This window comes from Protopterus annectens, chromosome 1.part0, assembly GCF_019279795.1.
Source record: "Protopterus annectens isolate FY-2018-M chromosome 1.part0, PAN1.0, whole genome shotgun sequence".
In the NCBI taxonomy this organism is placed as follows: domain Eukaryota; kingdom Metazoa; phylum Chordata; order Ceratodontiformes; family Protopteridae; genus Protopterus; species Protopterus annectens.
Window position 1 is genome coordinate 735,692,558 of NC_056725.1, and position 20,158 is coordinate 735,712,715.

General features: G+C 37.9%; 1 protein-coding gene across 1 annotated transcript in view; it reads right to left on the reverse strand.

The window, feature by feature from the left end:
* Nucleotides 1-20,158, reverse strand: part of LOC122794347 (chitinase-like protein PB1E7.04c) — a 1,804,082-nt gene that overhangs the window by 1,219,217 nt on the left and 564,707 nt on the right. The gene's annotated exons all lie outside the window — the stretch shown is intronic.

A 20,158-nucleotide genomic window follows, 5' to 3' on the forward strand; every position in this document is an offset into this window, starting at 1 on the left:
CATTCAAACCACCCATGTCTCCGGTGGTTTCACTCTTTCAGGGCAATGTGTTCAAAGATTTATATATAAATCTAGGTAAGGATTATGCAAGGAGGGACAATATTACTAGGGCTGAAAGGATATGTATAAATGAGCTTAGATCAAACAGGGATATTGTTATCTCACCTGCTGACAAGGGAGGAGCTATAGTTTTCCAGGATTGGACACAATACTATGATGAGGCACAAAGACAAATTTTGGATCAGAATTATTATATGATCATGTCTATACATCCTACAGCCAAGTTTAAGGTTGAGATTGATGCCTTTTTGGACATGGCAGTTGAGGAAGGTATCATCCCCATGGAAATTGCCTATCATCTTAAGTTTGACTATCCAAAACAACAATACTTATACCTCCTTCCCAAAATCTGCAAGAACCCCAATAACCCCCCGGGTAGACCTATTGTCTTGGGGCAAGGTTCACTTACAGAACCCCTTTCTGAGTTTCTTACGTATTATTTGAAACCACTACTACCATATATATGGGCTTGGATACAAGATACAACCCAGTTTTGGGGCATAATATCAGACATGCAACTTGAACCCCACTGGTTATTATGTACTCTTGATGTCACCTCCCTGTACACCAATATCCCCATTGGGCGGGTTTGGCTGCACTACAGTATTGGTTGGATCATTCTGAATTATACAGACCAGGTTTTAATTCTTTCCTGGTCTGTTTGGCCGAGCATGTTCTAACCAAGAATGTGTTTTACTTCCAAAAACAATGTGTGTGGCAGGTACAAGGTACTGCCATGGGGCCATCTTTTGTCCCCATATATGCCGACCTGTTCATGGCTTATATAGAGGAGCAACTTATTTATGACAATAGTCATAATATTTATTTGGAAGAAACTGATATTTGGAGGCGATATCTTGATGAATGTTGGTTGGTGTGGCGAGCGGATGTTTCTTATTTGTCGGAGTTTGTTGAATATTTGAACCAAAACAAGTGGGTGATTGAATTTAAGATAACCTGGTATAAACATGTGATTACCTTTCTGGATGTTTTGGTCAAACGTACCCCAGGAGACACCTTGGAGACTGAGGTATTTTGCAAATTTCCACAATACAATACCTTGTTACATGCCTCTAGCTTCCACGTCCAACATGTCATCAAGAATATCCCCAAGTACCAACTTGTTAGGATTACAAGAATTTATTCGGACTCCTCTACTTACAATCAATATAGGCAGGATCTTGCCAATAGATTTAAGAATCGGGGAAACAGGGATGGTGACATCTGTAGAGCTAGCCAGTTTGCATCTCAGCTGGATAAATCCAACTTGCTTGAATATAAGGGCGATCAGCCTGTTAGGAGGAATCAAGTCAGGCTAGTAACCACGTATGGAAAAAATACATACTCCTTTATGAATATCATCTCCAAGCATTGGAATATTCTTCAGGGGGATGGCTCACTTATGGAATATGTAGGAGACAAATGCACATATTCCTTTTGTAAGGGTCACTCTCCAAGTTCTTTATTCAGTCATTACAAAAGGTGCCAGAATCCGGACAGGTTTCTTAGTCAGAGAACTATGACTGGGGTAAAACTGATGGGCTGCAATCCATTTGGCCATTGTTCCAACTGCTCAAAGGTTTACAAAATCAGTAGTTTTACTAGCCAAAATACACCTTGAGTTTTTGATATTATTTTTTTTGCTAATTGTAGTACCAACTGGGTGATATATTTGGCAAGTTGTAAATGCCCAGCATTTTATGTTGGACAAACATCCAGGCCACTCAGATTACGGATAATTGAACATATGAGTGATATCAGGAAGTGTAAACAATCCAGTGCATTGTATAAACATATTTGCAAACATAAAACTGGCATATTTAGATTCACAATTATTAACTATATAATATATAGAACACAGGACAAGTCAGGACTGCATGAGATACTTAATTTAAAGGAAAAGAAGTGGATAGTAAAGCTTGGTGCATTATTTCCACCTGGCTTGAATGAATACTTCTAAATCCTGACTAATTTAACAATTGTATAAGTGGTATTTATTGATGTAATTGGTATCTATATATATATATATATGTGTATTTATATATATATAGAGTTCTGTTGGAGGGTGATTTTGTTATAATCTTTTTGTTCACTGAGGAAGGCAGCAATGCCGAAACCAGTCTGATATGATTCTGTGAATAGGATTCTATATGTGTATTTTTTTAAATACACCATGTTTTAGTTAATATATATTTTCTACACTGATTTGTACTGCTCTTTTTTGTGTTACGTTATAAGAGACTGGCTGTCCATAGGGGGGATGAAATCAGAAAACAGAATCTAAAGATGCTCAAGCAATAATGAAAACCTTGTTAGAGTAGTATCTATACCGTAGAAAGGGCAAACTGCCATCTAATTGTTTTGCCACTGTTGTGAGTATTGCAATTGATGATTGTAGATGAGGTAGTGAAGAGAGAAACCTGGCTATAAAATCAAGACCACAGACTTTTAATTCTTTCTAACTTAAATAGAAGGATGACTTCCAACACTTTGCAGTTCACCTTGTACGGAAATTTTCATTGCATTAAATTTGTCAATAGTTTTGGGCAACATTATTAAACACATTTTATATTGCTTAAATAACTTGGGAGTACAATTTATATTTAGGGAATTTCATATCTTTACCTTGAAAAAATAAACAGCAGGCTGCTTAGGATTAGATATGAAAGCTACAAAAATATGATGAGGCCCTTATGAGATTTTAACTTTGAAGACAATAAATAAAAACTAAATTGTGCAAAGGGGTATTTAGCATGACATACACTTTTATAAATATCAGTTCTAACTTTGTGGGTGTTCTGCAATGGGTCACACACATTTATTAAGGCAAAGAGCATGTCTCTGTGCAGTGACTTAGCCATCTAAAGATAAAAAGAAATGATAACCGGTACCTTGAGAGACAGAAACTAAGATGCAAATTCATAAGCTAATAATGAACTAACAGCAATGAATGTTTCTTGAATCTATAGCAATGTCACTGAGCCATTTATTTGATCTTGAATGAGACTTTTTTATATAACTTATTATTATTTATCTTCCATGGTATATCTCTTCCTGATACACACCAAATATTTGAATCAAGGCTTCAGTGGTGACCTGTAAGGACTACCCTTCCAATTCCCATGTGCTTCAACAGCTTAGTACTGACTGAGCCACAAGCTTGATAGGATGACCCCTTGGTGGGCTTTTTGAGGGCAGGGACTTCCCCTGTGATGAATGAGGCTTTTGCAACATTCTTTTCCATCCATATATAATCCATACAGGACACCCAAAAAAAAAAAAAAAAAACAGAAGCGGGGTTGTTGCATATCTAATAGTCTGTGACAGAGCCACAGACCAGTTCATGAAACATATTTCCTACCCCATACTCTAATTACTATCTAGACAGCATTTATGACATCATCCTTTGTGGCTTTCTGAATGGCTCATTACTGCTAGCCGAACCAACCCCAAGGGAAGTCAGTTTAGGCACTCGATGCTTCCCACATCACACCAAAATGTGCTTTGTGACACTAGTATTGGTCTACATTCAGGTACAAGCTGAAAAGCACATGCAGATGCAAATTATCTAGCCAGATCTGATCAAAAGAAAATTAGGAGAAAAAAAACAGATCAAAGCAATAATAAGAAAAAGAAGAATAGCCAGAGAGAATGAAAGAGAGAGACAAGACCTCTTCATCAGTTAATGATTCTACAATAAATGCAAAGATTTCACAAGTGATGCCTCTGATCAGGGAAAACATCACTTGGCACTCTACCCTCACAGCAGGAATATAACAGTTTTTACATATATAGAACAAATGAAATACAAAATACTTTTATTTGTGTTCATTTCATCTGGCAAGATTTTTCAACATGTAATTCAACAAATAACTCAAGGTGGCAAAACATGCTAAAAGTTTCAGTGAAATATGTGGGAACAAAACAAAAGGAAACCATTTTTCAAGATGACATTAAGATAATTCATCTGCCAGGACAGTGAAAGAGGTGAGGAGTTTTCTGGACTGGCAAACTACTGTGCCATACTCATAATAAACTTTAGCAGAATAACAGGGGTTTAAGTTGATACACTGACATTGCTTTTTCCAAAACCGAAAATTCTGAAAATGTTTCATTGAAATCAGTTTCAGTAAAACTTGGAATAAATATTTGTTTTATTGCACGGGTGGGGGCAAGTCCCCCTGAACCCCATGCAAGAAGATGCTCCCCCACACATCCCCCAAATTTAAATACACCTACTCCAAGGTCACACACCAGTGGAAGAAAAGGAATTCTTCACTACTGGAGAAAGTGCTTTTGGTGAAATATTTTCTGTGAAATGGCAGTCACCTACACTGCTTTGATTGACACACTCTCTAATAAAAAGATCTGTAAAACATTACAAAAACCAAGTGCTTCTTCATATTAGGCCAAGATCAATAGACATTTGCACATCTGACATAGCCTTGAGTGACTATTCCAAGAGCAACAGATATCTGCATGATTAAGAAAAGCCTTGGGTCACCAGATGCCATGATGCATTTTGACTATTCTACAAAGCTACACTGAGAATTGTTATTATCTTGGTTGGATTAGAAGGCATACCAGTTTGATTCAGGAAGGTTAGTCACGAGCCATCCATCCATTCCAATAAGCTGAGGTTAGGAGATGGAGAGAGAGAGTCACATCCCACTGCTTTAGCGACCCTGTGAAGAGCTGCTATCATTCTATTCACTTATTTACGTTAATTTACCAGGAAAGACCAAGTGTGAAGAGCTCTTTTACAGTAGAGGCCCAAGCAGAAAAGCTCCAATATTGTGAGTTACTTTCCAATGCACAATAATTGGTAAAAAAAATATAATTTCATCTGCTGAGATTTTTCAGCATGTAATTCAACAAATAATTCAGGGGCAAAAAATGCTAAAAGTTTCAGTGATACATGTGGAAAAATCAAAAGGAATACAATAATACATTAAAACAAGAACTAGATAGGTTGAAGCAAATTACCTAATTTTCATCCATGGAGGCAAGAAGACAGCAAACGTAGATTGGCAAGCCTTTCTTCTTCACCCCCCCCCTCTCTATGTCTCACACACTCACATACACACACATACATCACATGCCTGCCACCAGACATATTAGATTCACCATCAGCTTCCCACACATCTTGGAAAGGTTGGAGAAAATTGGAATACCCAGAAATAAACATGAAAAACACAGAAAGGAAAATCAGACCCCACAAAGAAAGCACCCCAGCTAAGAAATGAACTGGATTAACAATACCACTCAGTATGCTAATAGCGTTTTGTGAGATTTTAATAGAAAGCTTTCATTTTACATGCACATTGAGGATGGTTTTATTACTAGAACTGTGCAAAGGGGTGTTTACTATGAATTATACCTTTACAAATATAATGCTTGAAACTCCTCGTTGATGTAAAAGAAATCAAAACAAGCACAAACAATGACAAATAGAAATGTTTATTTAAAAATCTCTTTCCTTTCTTTCTTTCTGCTAGGTTTATAGTTTAAACATATAAATACTCTGTGAACTACCTAATCTGGGAATTGAATCTAACACACACACAGAAGTAGGAGAGAAGGTTATAAAGTATCAGTCTCAGTCATGTTCTCCAAGCTCCATTGTTTAAATGTGGTCTTTTACAGCTAAAAGTAAAGTAAGAAGGCAAAACAAAAGATTTGTAAAGAGAAACGCACTAGGGACAACTGCTCCAAGCCATACCTCTCAACCTGGAATCATAAAAAATCTGGACAAAGGCCCATGAAAAATAGGTACAACTGGCCAAAAAATCAGTATGCTGATTATCATAAAATTTGCACACATAATTATGTAACCCCACCCACTACAATGAAATTGTGGGAAACCAACTTTTAAACGCAAAGGGAAGAACAGACAAAATATTAAACACCAAATAAAGAGAAGAATGATAGTGTTTTATTTATATTAATATTTGAAGTTGAAAAGCCTACTTCTGCAAATTCCAATATATACTTACTCACGGCTTACTGTAACAAAATTACAACATACTAACTAATTACCCAGAATCCATCTGCCTGTCCAGCATTAAAAACACTTTACACAAGTTATAATCAAGTCAAAATGGGTGAAAGAGTTCCTTCTACTTTACAACATTGTTGATATTTGTAAATCAGTGTAACATTTAAAAAACATCCCTGATTTGGGCCTGTATTTCCATCAATTATCTTTGCATGGCCACGAAACACTGAACAAAGAAGTTAAAGGACAACAATAGGATTCTATTATTAAATGCTAAACTTCTTTGTCCTATTTCTCCCTATTTATTGTCCCTGCTATGAATAAACAACAACACAGCATTTAAAATATTTTAAATTGACTGTTTCTCTCCACTAGAACAATACGTTACTACACTGTGGTGGTTTCACTTTTAAAAACCTTTTATCCCGCCCTTGTTGCAGTCTCCAATTCATTGATGTCATCAGGCCATTAAATGCAGGCAATTTTCTGGCCAGTTGCCTCCCCAAACTGACATTACCATGACTGCCCTAAAACCCACCCATGCCGTGATTTCACAGCTCCTTGGTCCTTCCCCTACCCATACAGAAAGTAAAGGCTAGAACAAGGATATAGTACATGAGCCAAGTCTCCTGCTGTGAGCTGTCAATCATAGCAGGTAAACAGCTGAAATTACCCTTAGCACTTTGACAGCTAGGGAAGTGAAGTATGAAGGGAATGGGAGAATGAGTCAAAGTAGTACAATTCAGGCTTCACAAAAGACTGCAGTTTACCCAATCTAAAAATAAGCAACAGTAAAAAGCACTTTGAAAGTCTGTTCTGTGGCATTTGCACTGTTTGTGTTTTAAGCAGTCTTTGAACAGCATGAAATGTTACTTAAAACTAACTGATTGAAAGACAGCAGTGTATGCATGTAAAATCAATGCAGTGACAGGAGCTTTAGGAAGAAAGACGCCTATGTGATGTAACTTTTTACAGATGAGCACTGCATTTTGGGAAACCTAGAGGCAGAATAAACAATCAGAATTACTTAAAGATGCCAGACCCCATGTGGTCAGACTCAGAAATTACATATAAAAATATTTAAAAACCTGTAAATAGTCCCAGAGTGTTATTAAAATGTAGGAAACACCAAACCATGATGAAATAAACATGTTTTTTGAGTCTGTTGGTACAGTTCTTTAAGAGGCATCCTGTAAACCCATGGAAACTGAAAAATGGACAAGTAGTATGCAAAACACATTGCATCACTAACAAAGGAGGTCATCAGAAAAGAGGGGGACACTAGTAAGCAATCCCTACAGCTTGTTTTATTCCATAGTATTCAGATCTCTAAATGCCATAGCAGTTCAGTAGTGAAGCTGCTACAGTACTATAGTAACTTAAATAGCACTGTTTCTAAGGTCAAATTCATTAGCCAACCATATCTTAAAGTCTCAAAGTTAAACACTATAACCCTTTCTTATCTGCTTTAACTTCCTAGTTCTAGTCATGACGGGAAATATGCCTCTGACCCCAGTCACTATTAAGAACCACCCCCATGTTTAGTATCTATGCTTACTTCCTGTTTACCTTACTATACCCTTCTAGTGTTCTTTACACTCCTCTAATTTACTCTTTCCAGTGACTTATTAGTAACTTCCTTTATAGTAACTCATTTTTCTTCTACTGCTCTCTATTCCTTTCTAATTTACAGTCGCTAGTAATGTGATACCATTCTCCCACTTCTTCCGCTACCTCTTCCCCTCACAATACTATTTGTAAAACATATATGTCTGTAATCATTAACCATCTATAACTCTTCTTCTGCATCTTATCTACCATTGCCTGGACTATTTGCTCTTCCATACTCACCCTTATCTTTTAATCCGTCACTTATAGACTTTTCTTCTTTACTACATCTGCTCATCTGTCCTATATCTTTTGAAACTAATTTGTATTATTATTATACACTAGCCTATTCTTTACAGTGAATATGATTTGTACTATGATTTTATCTTCTGTATAGCTTGTCCTTTTGAATTTTATAATGTGTAATGTGGAGCTGTGAGAACTGTGATTATTTTTTTCTTTTTTATACTTCCAAATTTGTACTTTGTCTTTTTATACTCGTATACATTTTTTTACTGTGGAGTTTTACTTCCCGGGTATCCGCTGAAAAGGGGCACTAGCTCAGATGGACTAACCCGGTCAACAAATGTCAAATAAATAAATAAAATAAATATCTCCCTTGTGGATAAATGCAAGTGGCAACAAGTGAATGACCAAACATATTCTTGCTCTGCCTGCATCTGGGTATTTGTATCAAAAATATAAAAAAATAAAAACTACCACAGAAATGTAATTCTATACTTCATCAAATCTTCAGAACTCAAACACCTAGGAAGTACCTATGATCCTAAAACTGCTGAACAAATTTAAAAAAATTCCAAGTAAATCCAATAGACACTGCCAACATTTTTCCCATTACAACTTCATTTACACTTTGACTTTCCATAGACACAACATTTTTACCGAATTTTAGCAATCATAGAGCAGCGATCTGCTGTATTACCTCAACAACTGCTAAGATATTTAACTGTAAAACAGATGACTTTGGTTAACTTTTGCTCAAGAGGAGAATTACAAGTTATGAAATTCCCAAATCATTTGTCTCCAACATTATATTAAAATATTGCAATAAAGTACTTTACACCTAACTTAAAACGCCATAATACCATCTACATTCTTAATCATATAAGCATGATTCTTCTCATTATAACATACAATGATGCATTTTAACAAGGGATCCCATAAAAATATCTTAGTGTATAAAAAGTGATGCATTTCCCCAGTTTTGTGGCATGTGCAACATTTTTTTCCTGACAGTAACAAAAATTTTTCTAATGTTTATTGTTCTTTTACATCTACCACCACTTACAAGTAAACACATTTATTTAAACTATCAATGTTACAATGAAACTAAAGTGGGAGTGGCTACACACAGATATATAAAAAAGCCTTGCTGTTTGTTCTGTATTGTGGATGAAATGTCATTGAGATAAGAGTTGTATAATCTAAGTAGTTAAAATATACCACCAATTCCTAAACAATGTAATCAAAAAATAAATAATAGTGATCCTGTGTTAAAATAAAGGAAAAAAAATAACTTCATCTACAGTTAAAAGTAACAACTGCAGGCTCACACTTCCAAAGACTTATTTTATGGTTGAACAGATTTCAGTGACTTTGAAACACTCAAGCAAGCACATACGATTTGTTTTTTAAGACCCCTGTAACTTCAGTGTACAAACTGTAATCAAATGTAGGATTCTTCGAGAGAGAAAGCTGCCAAGGAAGCCTCTAATTGGGCATTTACAATCTGAACTACAATGGCTGAAAAGGAAGGAAACCACATTAGTATCAGACATGCACTGTGACCGCAGCCCACCTCCAATATTTACATTTCTAAGAAATGATGTAACAAGCATCAAAATGTATATTACAAAGACAATTTACAGACAGAATACATTTACACAAGCAAATAACGGAACACCTGGGGAGAAGGCACATCCCACATTTGCTACTGATTGTGCCTGTAAATATCTACAGAAACCAAGTCTACACTGCCACTTCTCGATTGTGACTTATACAAAATGTCAGTTAGGTACTTCGTTAACAGGGGGAAAAAGTCTGTTACAGGCCTCGCTAATATCAGTTTCAATTTCCAACAACTGTATAGCGCTGTCAACAAACATCCATTCAAAAATAAACTTTGGACAGACCAAAATGCCACTGAAAAGCACAATAAAGGCAACACCAACACACATACCCAGCCCATCCATTGTGCAAATAAACAGTGACAAGTTGCTAAAACAAGAGCCTCCCATTCAACAATTGACGCTAAAACACATTGCACCACCAGGGCCAGTGTTAGCATTTTGGGAGCCCCCAGCAAATGTCAAGTTGGGGGCTCCCTGGCCACTTTCAGTCTAAGTATCACCCTGTCACTGCCATTACTTCTATCCACCTTTTTAGTTCATGCTGCAGGCTTTTAGGAGTAGTACACACAGATTGACCTGTAGCTACAATGATCTTATTACAACAGGCATACATACCACACTATGTTGGCCCATCTCACAAAGGGACATTTACAGTTACTGACATTTAGGTGTAACAAGGATACATTACAACAACTCTATGTACAGGACAGAACTAATATGCAATGGAACCCTAGGCACTGGTTACTGTTTCAGCCCCCACCAAAAAAAAAAAAAAAACACACACACACCCTCCAGAGTTCCCCTCTGTTTTCTCCATGTTGGGCTTCCCACTTATGCACATTACATTTTTTCTTCCATTTCTCACATTTTACCTTTTTTATTCAGCTTTTTCAAGAAGCCACAACTTTATATATGCTCCAAAGTGCTTTTTAAGTTTATTTTTTTTTCTTTTTACCCAATGATGGCTTGAACAGAAATGATGATTAAGGAAAGAAATTCAATGTTGCCGTTCAGCTTTAGTTTTCCTTCTTTTTGATATACTTTCTTGACCAAGTCAGTATAGTAATACTCATTTAGGAATAACTCCATTAAGCCGCTGCCCCCAGAAGCTAGAGCATTTCCCAACCTTTTAATCCAAAAGTGGCCTAAACAAAAATTGTGAGTAAGAAAAAACAAATTTCAGTCTTTTTTTCTTTCAATGAAGACAGAAGTTGCACTCAAGACTTAAAATTCAAAGCTGACAAAAAGAGGAGCTCCAAGTAAATTAAAAAGTAAATTGTGAGTATACACAGATCCTGTATGGGAATACTGCCTGCCTCACTAATACCCCCAAAAAGACAGTCACTGCCTCTGGTGTTAGATCGTGATGAAAGCAGAGGTTCAAATGGCCACAGTGATGTATTTCAAGTGACTGCTGAAATACATATATATAGCATGCCTACTAACTCCTCGATCCTAACCCCAAAGGCAACCAGCTGTATATGCGTCTGATGTTTGATTGTGAGGAAAGTGAAAATAAACAATGACTGCAATAATGTATTCTACTTTGCTGCTACCGGGCAGTACACTGCCCCAACAGGAGCTAAAGTAACTTTCTTTGTATACCTCTGAGGTCTGTTAGAAAAGTAAAGGAAATGATGACCACACAATCCCCAGCACCCACATAACCTATGGTAAATTTCTGTACACAAACATCTGAGCAGGGATGTTTTAGAATGTTTGTGGTTGAGGACAGAGGCTATTATCAGTTTTATCCTAGCAGGGTCATATCATATAACTCCATTCAGGCTAAAGAGTGCAATCAGAAAATGAAAGCATTTTTTTCTCCTCATTTTTCTTCATCCAAAAACAGCTTTTTGGGGGTCCCCACAGTCAAGGATAATTAAGGGAGCCCCCTGTATCTATTTATACAGTCTAGGGAGTGGAGGCCACCCGATACCTAGGAGATCTAACTGTCTGAATGCCTATGACATACATTATGCCTTACTTCTGAAGTATAATAACTTGTTAGCGACATTTTTATTGATACCCTGAAGAATAACATGTGTGTTCCGGCATTATTGGATATATGCATTTCTAAAAATCAGTGATATTTTACACACACACATCACAGCAATGTTAATTTTATACTTATTTCAGCAAGTACATTGTACAACACTATTACTGCTACACAAGATCAGTGACTGCTGTTTAGCAGTCATCAAACAGCAACAGTGATAAGACAATTTTATTTACCTCAGTAAGTAGTAAATTACAGTAAGTAGTAAATTAATACCTATCACTATCCCTGATTTCACAGATATTCCTGATTTTGTCTCATAATTTTTCTCTGTCACGCTAAATCAAGTAATCAGAGTTTTACACTTATTGTCTAAAAAATGCATGTTGATGCAAAATGTGTTATTCTAGTAACTTTTTTAAGTGAATTAGAGTAATATACAAAATGTGTTCCTCATTTTGAGACTTTATTATGCTATTATTTTTATCACTGAACAGAATTATTCAGTAAGGTCTTTGAAAGTTATAGTATCAGTTGTTCTGCCAGTATGGGAAGAAACTGAGGGTAATGCTGCTCAATGCCAGAAGTCTAAATCTCAAAATGCACGCACTCGAGGCCCTTCTCAGTATGGAGAACATCGATGTCTGTGCTGTAACTGAAACCTGGTTCAAGGCTCCTGAGAGCACCCCGGCACTATTAGGTTTTACCTCATATCATGTGTTCCGGCCCCAAAACCCGGACCACACCACAAAAGGAGGGGGTGTATCCATATTCATAAAGGATACCCACACCTCCAGGTTGGTGGCAACGCACGAAGCTTCGGAAACCATCCAGGTGCAACTAACCATAGGCAAAACTGCTCTACAAATTGTAGCATGCTACAGGCCACCCTCTCAAACTCAGGAACCCCACACAGCCTTCCTGAAGACACTGGAGGGTATAAATGTATCTCCAAACACCATCATATTGGGTGACTTCAACTACCCGAATATAGACTGGGAACATTACTCAAGCCCTAACTTTCTAGCCCAACGGTTCCTGGAGTTCATAAATTCAAATGCCATGGAACAGCTTGTCACTGTTCCCACAAGAGGAGAAAATATACTAGATCTCATTATCACAAACATGGGGACAAAATGCTCCACACCGGAAGTATATCCCTCATTGGTGAGATCTGATCATAAACTAATCTCACTGGAAATCCACATCCCGCCCCCACCCCAAACAAAAAAGACCACAGTGAAGAACTTCTCTAAAGCAAACTTCACACTACTCAAGACTGGTGTGGTATCCTTCAAGGCCCCTGAGCCAGTAGAAACCACAACCCAAGCTGCGGAAGCCCTTACAAATGCTTTCTATGAACACCTCCAGGACTGCATGGATCAGGCAATCCCAAATAAAACCAAGACTCTTTCCACAAAGGGCAAACATTGAGTCTGGTGGACCCCAGCCATTAACAAACTTTACAATAAGAGGAGAAAGCTATTACATGATAGAACAAAATCCATAAAAGGGAAGTCACCCCTGATCATTATTAGTAAAAAAATACGAGCACTCATAAAATCAACTAAGGCCAATTTTGAGAGAAAAATTGCCATGGATTCAAAGGACAATCATAAGGCCTTTCTCAGCTATGTTAGGAACCTGGGTGGAAACTCCCAGATATGCTCAGAATTAGTCCAAAATGATACAAAAATCACTGAACCCACAGACATTGCCAACATACAAACTTCACCCCCCCCCCCCCAAAGGAGAGATAACTATCCCAGCAGAGTGTAGCCTCCCAGACATCTCAAATGTGCAGGTGAAAGCTGCTCTCTCTAAAGCTAAAAACACAGCATCAATGGGACCGGATGATGTCCCCGGCTGTGTGCTACATGAGCTAAATGAGGAATTAAACCCGCACATAAGGCAGCTGTTAAAGCTCAGCCTTACCACCGGATACGTGCCCAAGGAGTGGCATACGGCAACTGTGGTCCCACTCCACAAAGGCGGTGCCTCTACGGACCCTGGTAATTACCACCCCATAAGCTTAACAAGTCTAGTCTGCAAAGCTATGGAGAGGATCATAATGGAGCTCATAAACAAAGATATAGGGGACTTGCAGACATTGGACCCGACCCAGTTTGGCTTCGTCAAGGGCAGATCATGCCTTTTGAACTTGGTCGACTTCTTCGAAACAGTCACCAAGGCCATTGATGAGGGAAAGGCAGTCCATACAGCCTACCTTGACCTTGCAAAGGCCTTCGACACAATACCCCACTCGGGTATTGTAGAAAAACAGTAATTGGAGAGACCCCAAAAGTTCCTCACCAAAAGGATAAAGGGACTCCAAAATCTGTCATATGCTGCCAGATTGAAGAAACTCCAGCTCTATTCAGTTGCATACCATCTGCTCAGAGGTGACATGTGCCTGACATACAAGGCCATGTCCAACCCGGAATTAATGGACATGCTCCACCTCATAAAATCCAAATCCACCAAAACCACTAGAGCAAGCGACTTAAACCTTAGCACGGATATAAATAGGACGTGCTGGAGGGATAGATTTATCACTCAGAGACTCCCTATGCTGTGGAATAAAATCCCGGTCCATGTGAGGCAGAGCACCTCGCTGGCTCTGTTCAAGAGAAATCTTGACCTGTGGATGGGAGATCGTAGGTTTATCCCGGGAATCATCTCTGTGTCACTGCTGGACAGAGGCACAACAAACTAATGGGCACAGTATTTTTTCATATAAGGGGTGGCGTAAGCCACAAACATTTGGGCTAGGCTTATAAATATCTTAGGGCAGATAGCCTAGTATAAACCTATGAACCTATGAACCTATGTATAAAACCCCTGAAAAAGATACCATCCCTGAAGATTAGAAGCATCAGCTCTTAAACTCCAGAGTTTGTACTGAAATTGGTCACCCTGGGTTGCTGATCTCTCTAGTGCTTACTCTGCCTTTGTTCATTTCAGCTTTGTCCTAACAGGGTCGCATTACAGTCCTGTTCAGGTTAAAGAGTGTAACTGAAAATTAATACATTTTTTTCTCCTCATTTTTCCCCAACCAACAGCAGCTTTTGTGGGGCCCCCACACAGTCAATGAGGATTAAGGGGCCCCCTGCAGCCACAGTTATTAAAGCTGGCTATGTTGTTAATTTTAGTGAAGAGGATGTCCACCATCAGGGCTTAACCTAGGCTGGAGCATTATATCATTGGTAAAATATTTAATGAAACTGTAAAGCGTGTTACCTGACAAAATACTGTTACTATAGCTAAAGATCTTTGAATTTTGAAGGAGATAAATACGAGTTATTGTTACTTACCTGGTTTAAGTATACAAGCTTGCTGTACTAGCTTTTGTTGGTTTGACAGACATGTTACAAAATATCAAGATAACATAAGTTGCAGTGGTTGGGGGCCCCCAGTGACCGCAGGGTTCGCTGGTGCCTAAAACCGGCTATGTGTACCACTAAAGTTTTTTTTACAGTCAGACACAAAAGACCAGAATTTCTCTACAAAGTGAAAACTGCCCTTCAAAATGTAAATGTACTGAGGTTAAACAACTAGACAGTTACGCAACAAAAGTAGGAAACACAAAAATAGTTAATGAAAATCAAAAGAGCCAAGTAACACTGTGTCACTGCAAACTCCAAGCAGCAATCCTGACAGCCTCTTCCAGAACCCTCTTTCTGTAGGTCGCCTTCACTAGCAGGGTGACACACAAGTATGTAGCCAAACATACATTTGTACACAAAACTCCATACCACAGCCCTCTCCCATATAAAAGCCATTGTTCCACAGCATACGCAGTAAACATCAAATTTAATAAGCAGCGTACACATAACACTCACACTACAACCCATTAACTGGTTGGCTAATAACTTACTATGGACTGTAACAGGCATATTTATCTTTTCTGACTGATCAACAGTACCCGGCTTCCTGTATGCACTTGCACAATTGACACTTAGAGCTTCCACTTCGTCAAAGTATACCACGGCTTACAAGGGGTATGTCTAAAAACATCAGTACTGACAAACTACCCGACTTGGCAGATAAAGAACCCTAGTTGCTCCATCTCACTTACCAGAATCCACTTAAAAAGAGCATTCTCTTTAGGTGGGAAAGTGACTGATGGCATCTTTGTAATATCTTCTCTCTTTAATTCACTTCCCGATGTTCAACAGATCGGACAAAAAAATAAATAAATAAAAAAAGGCCTCAACAGCAAACCTTGAGACATACTTTTTTCTTGCTCTCATTGGTGATTGCACACCCCTGCACATTGATGACATCACAGTAATGAATAATTGTAAAAAATAAAATAAAATAAAAAAAATTGTGATTTGAAGGGGCCACTCGGAAATTCATGGCACCCCATTATTTTGTCCTCAAAACTGAGAAATACCAAAGAATTCAGTACGGTTGACAGGCATGCTCCAAGCTGAGGTCGCTAGCAAGTAGGTGGTTAGTACAGCCACGGGTTCACAACTCTCATACATATGTGAAGAAACAAATAAATGCACGTGGCATGGGAGACTCATGATAGTGGCATCTGATGCTACTCTCTTTGGGAAAGCACCTTCATAAATTATTTCTGCCTCTCTTTATGCAGAACACTTTGACTCATCCTTTAAAAGTTGTTGTTGTTGTTATAGAAATAGTTGTTGCCTGAATTAAGACTGATACATATGTACATGTGTATGATGTCCTCCACATCTGCTTATCTGTATTAAAGAACTTCTCTTGAAAAAAAAGCAGCTCTATAACCTATTACTGTTGTCTTGGTAACAGGTGCAATGTACTGTACATAGCGGTCCTGTGGAGTGAGTTGGCTTACCTCATCCTGATGATGCTGTCTGTGACTAAATAAATGACACTGACCAGCCCTTCCATTGTGTGAAGAGTGCTTGGACATATAAAAAATGTGTAGACATGGCAGCACAGTCAACTGCAGACTATTTCCTCTAAGTCAGTTAAGTGATAGCCAGCAAAACAAATAAAGATTTCAGCTGTAAACATCATTTGTTCAGAGGGCTCACCTCCTACTTCCCCAGGAAGATCCTCCGATTCCCCCACTTAATTAATTCCAGTGTCAAAAAGTATTTATGAAAAGTTGAAACTTTAGCAGTTTGAAAGAGTCTTTTAATTGTCTGACTGTGAATGAATGAGTTTTAGGGAAAAAGACACTAATGGTGGAAGGCAAGTTAAAGTTTGAAATCGTTTGTGGTTACACTGTATAGTACTAGTTGTTTGTTTTAACTCTTAGCAGAAATTGGAATGATAGTGTTTTTTCGTTGTTCAGTTTCTGTTAAGATGCAAACTCATTGATGGGATATGATGTTCTTTACCTCCCAGAGTACAATCTATTCCAGATGCAGGTAAAAATCTTCACATTGTATGGCAGGGTCCATGTATTTGTAAATGGTGTTGCCCTGTCCAGTGCTAGAATTATATTTGTGCATGTAGCACCTTGTTTTTTAGTTTTTTTTTTGTTTTTTTTTTTTGCACAAGGCATCTTTTGTGTATCATTGCTGATCACCTGTGAGTAATACAATGCACAGGTAACACTAATGGAAAAAGGTGCAATACATGCAAGTATGAAATGGATTTCAGTCACATACCTTTTACGCACAGTAGCCACAGACACTGTCTGCTTAACTGCATACACCGGTAATGTATATGTACTGTGCATAAAGTTTCATTAAAACAACACTCTCCAACACTGACAAAAGTAGGATTTGTTGCCTTCCTATGCATTATCTCACTTGAATTTGGGATATATTAGCAGTAGCTTAGTGGCATGTTTAGCTCAGCATATAATTCAGAAGCAGCTTGTGAGGGCTAATGTGTTCCCCTTGAGTAAGCTGTTTCAGTTTGCTTAACTCTGTATTAGTCTCACACTTGCTATAGTCCACAGTTTGCTAGGAATAGTTCTAGAACAGTGTACACGAACATTATTATGAATATTATCACCAGCTGATCAACCACAGGTGAGCACTCTTTGTTTATTGTTCCACAAGTACCATTATCAAAGAAAAGTATACTGAATCAAGGGTAAAAAAAACTGTTAAGGTGCACCAGAGGACAAAGAGTGAATATTACAAGATGATAAGGTACACTGCATGGTATAAGGTATTATGATGTACTGTAAGATAGATGGTGAATATCACCAGACATTAAGGTATACAAGGTGAATATCATAAGGTGCTAAGGTGTACTGCATGGTAGAAGGTGTCACTTGAGCAGTAAAACCAGCCCTCCTCCACCCTTGTGGCAGAAATGTGTAGCTCAGGACACATCTGAGTTGAAGATTGCTGGAATAAAGGCTATGTAAGGAGCTTTTCTGTTGGCAGCTTGAGTCAGAACTGTTTAAATTAGTTTGCATTTATGCACCGGATTTGTGTAGGTTTGCACTCAATTTACCTGAGCTGCTTAGAGTTTGGCATAGCTGCGCACTGTGCAACAGGGGTTAGTGGTGCCTTGTATAGACACAAATGCCTGGAATCACATTTTTTCTCCTGAATACCATTCAGTGAAATCCTCTCAGGCTAACCTGCTGCTCTTCAGGCAACTCAGTTGTGCACTGTTGCACTTGCACTACTGGCAGCTGAGCTATGCACTAACAAGCATCGCACCACTTTCTTCTCTAATTCTATATAGTTTTAAGTACCCTTGCTAATCCCAGAACAATCACCGATCCTTTTCCATGCCACAAACTGGGAATTACCTGCTACTGGGAAGTCAGTTTGCTAACATTTCTCCAGCCAGCCTGATTGACATGGGCATCCTGAGGCAATGCAGCTATTGCCTCATGTTTTCTGACAACCACCTGCTCCTAAAGCAAACAAATACAGTATGAGAGAGAGATGTCACTATACCATGAAACTTAAATCAGTCCTCTCACATAACAATAAACAAGACATCAAAAAGGTTGTCAGTTCACACACCTCCTCTTACACAAGATAAAGTCAAGACACATAAATCCACATATGCGAAGGTACTCATAGGTTCACAGGTGTTTACTAGGCTAACGACCATAAGGGCCTTTTTAAGCCTAGCCCTGCATCTCAAATCTCTGACAAGTTCTGATAAGTGTAAGCTGGGCCTGGGAGGTGAACCATTTACAGGTTACCTGTGTCCATTAGAGACATAGGTGCCAAACCAGGGATGAATTTCCAGTTTCCCATCCAATTGTCCAAGTTGCACTTGAACTGGGTTAGGGAGGAACTCTGCTTCATGTGGAAGAAGGAAGAAAAGGAAAGAAAAAAGGTGAGCATAGTAATCGTGTTCTATATTACATAAACTCATACTATGAAACAGTTAAACTACTCTTATACAGTGAGCATAGTAATCGCGTTCTATATTACATACAAATACTGTGAAACTACTGTTATACGGCGAGCATAGTAATCGTGTTCTATATTACATACAACTCATACTATGAAACAGTTAAACTACTCTTATAAGGCGAGCATAGTAATCGTGTTCTATATTACATACAACTCATACTATGAAACAGTTAAACTACTCTTATAAGGCGAGCATAGTAATCGCATTCTATATTACATAAACTCATACTATGAAACAGTTAAACTACTCTTATAAAGTGAGCATAGTAATCGCATTCTATATTACATATAACTCATACTATGAAACAGTTAAACTACTCTTATACGGCGAGCATAGTAATTGCGTTCTATATTACATACAACTCATACTATGAAACAGTTAGACTACTCTTATACGGCGAGCATAGTAATCGCATTGTATATTACATACAGCTCATACTATGAAACAATTAAACTACTCTTATACGGCGAGCATAGTAATTGTGTTCTATATTACATACAACTCATACTATGAAACAGTTAAACTGTTCTTACACAGCGAGCATAGTAATCACGTTCTATATTACATACAACTCATACTATGAAACAGTTAAACTATTCTTATATGGCAAGCATAGTAATCGCATTCTATATTACACACAACTCATACTATGAAACAGTTAAGCTACTCTTATACGGCGAGCATAGTAATCGCGTTCTATATTACATACAACTCATACTATGAAACAGTTAAACTACTCTTATACGGCGAGCATAGTAATCGCGTTCTATATTACATGCAACTCATACTATGAAGAAGTTAAACTACTCTTATACGGCGAGCATAGTAATCACGTTCTATATTACATACAACTACTTTTATACGGGTATGGCCAACAAAACACAATGTACCAATAACTTCTCTGCAAGCACCCCCTCACGCACAGTCATATAAACTTCAAAGCTTCTTGTGAGACAATAAAAATGTAATCACTTGTGAAAAAGAAAAGACTTAAAAATGGTGGAGTACAGCCTTTTGAGCTTGAGCTTTCTTAACATCTGTGCAATTATAACAAAAAATTAGCTACTTTAAATGGGTTTGGTCAGAAAAGTAATTTTCAAAAAAAAAACATCCTGTTTTATAGGTTTTACAAGGCCTGTAAAGCAATGAAGAAGTTAATCCTTTAATACAAACTTCTAATATCTTACCAAAACATAGAAAGAGTTCTGGCTGCAACCATTGATCCTGATCACAAATTCGATGTACTCTCTCACTTTTTAATATGTCTAACCTAAAAAA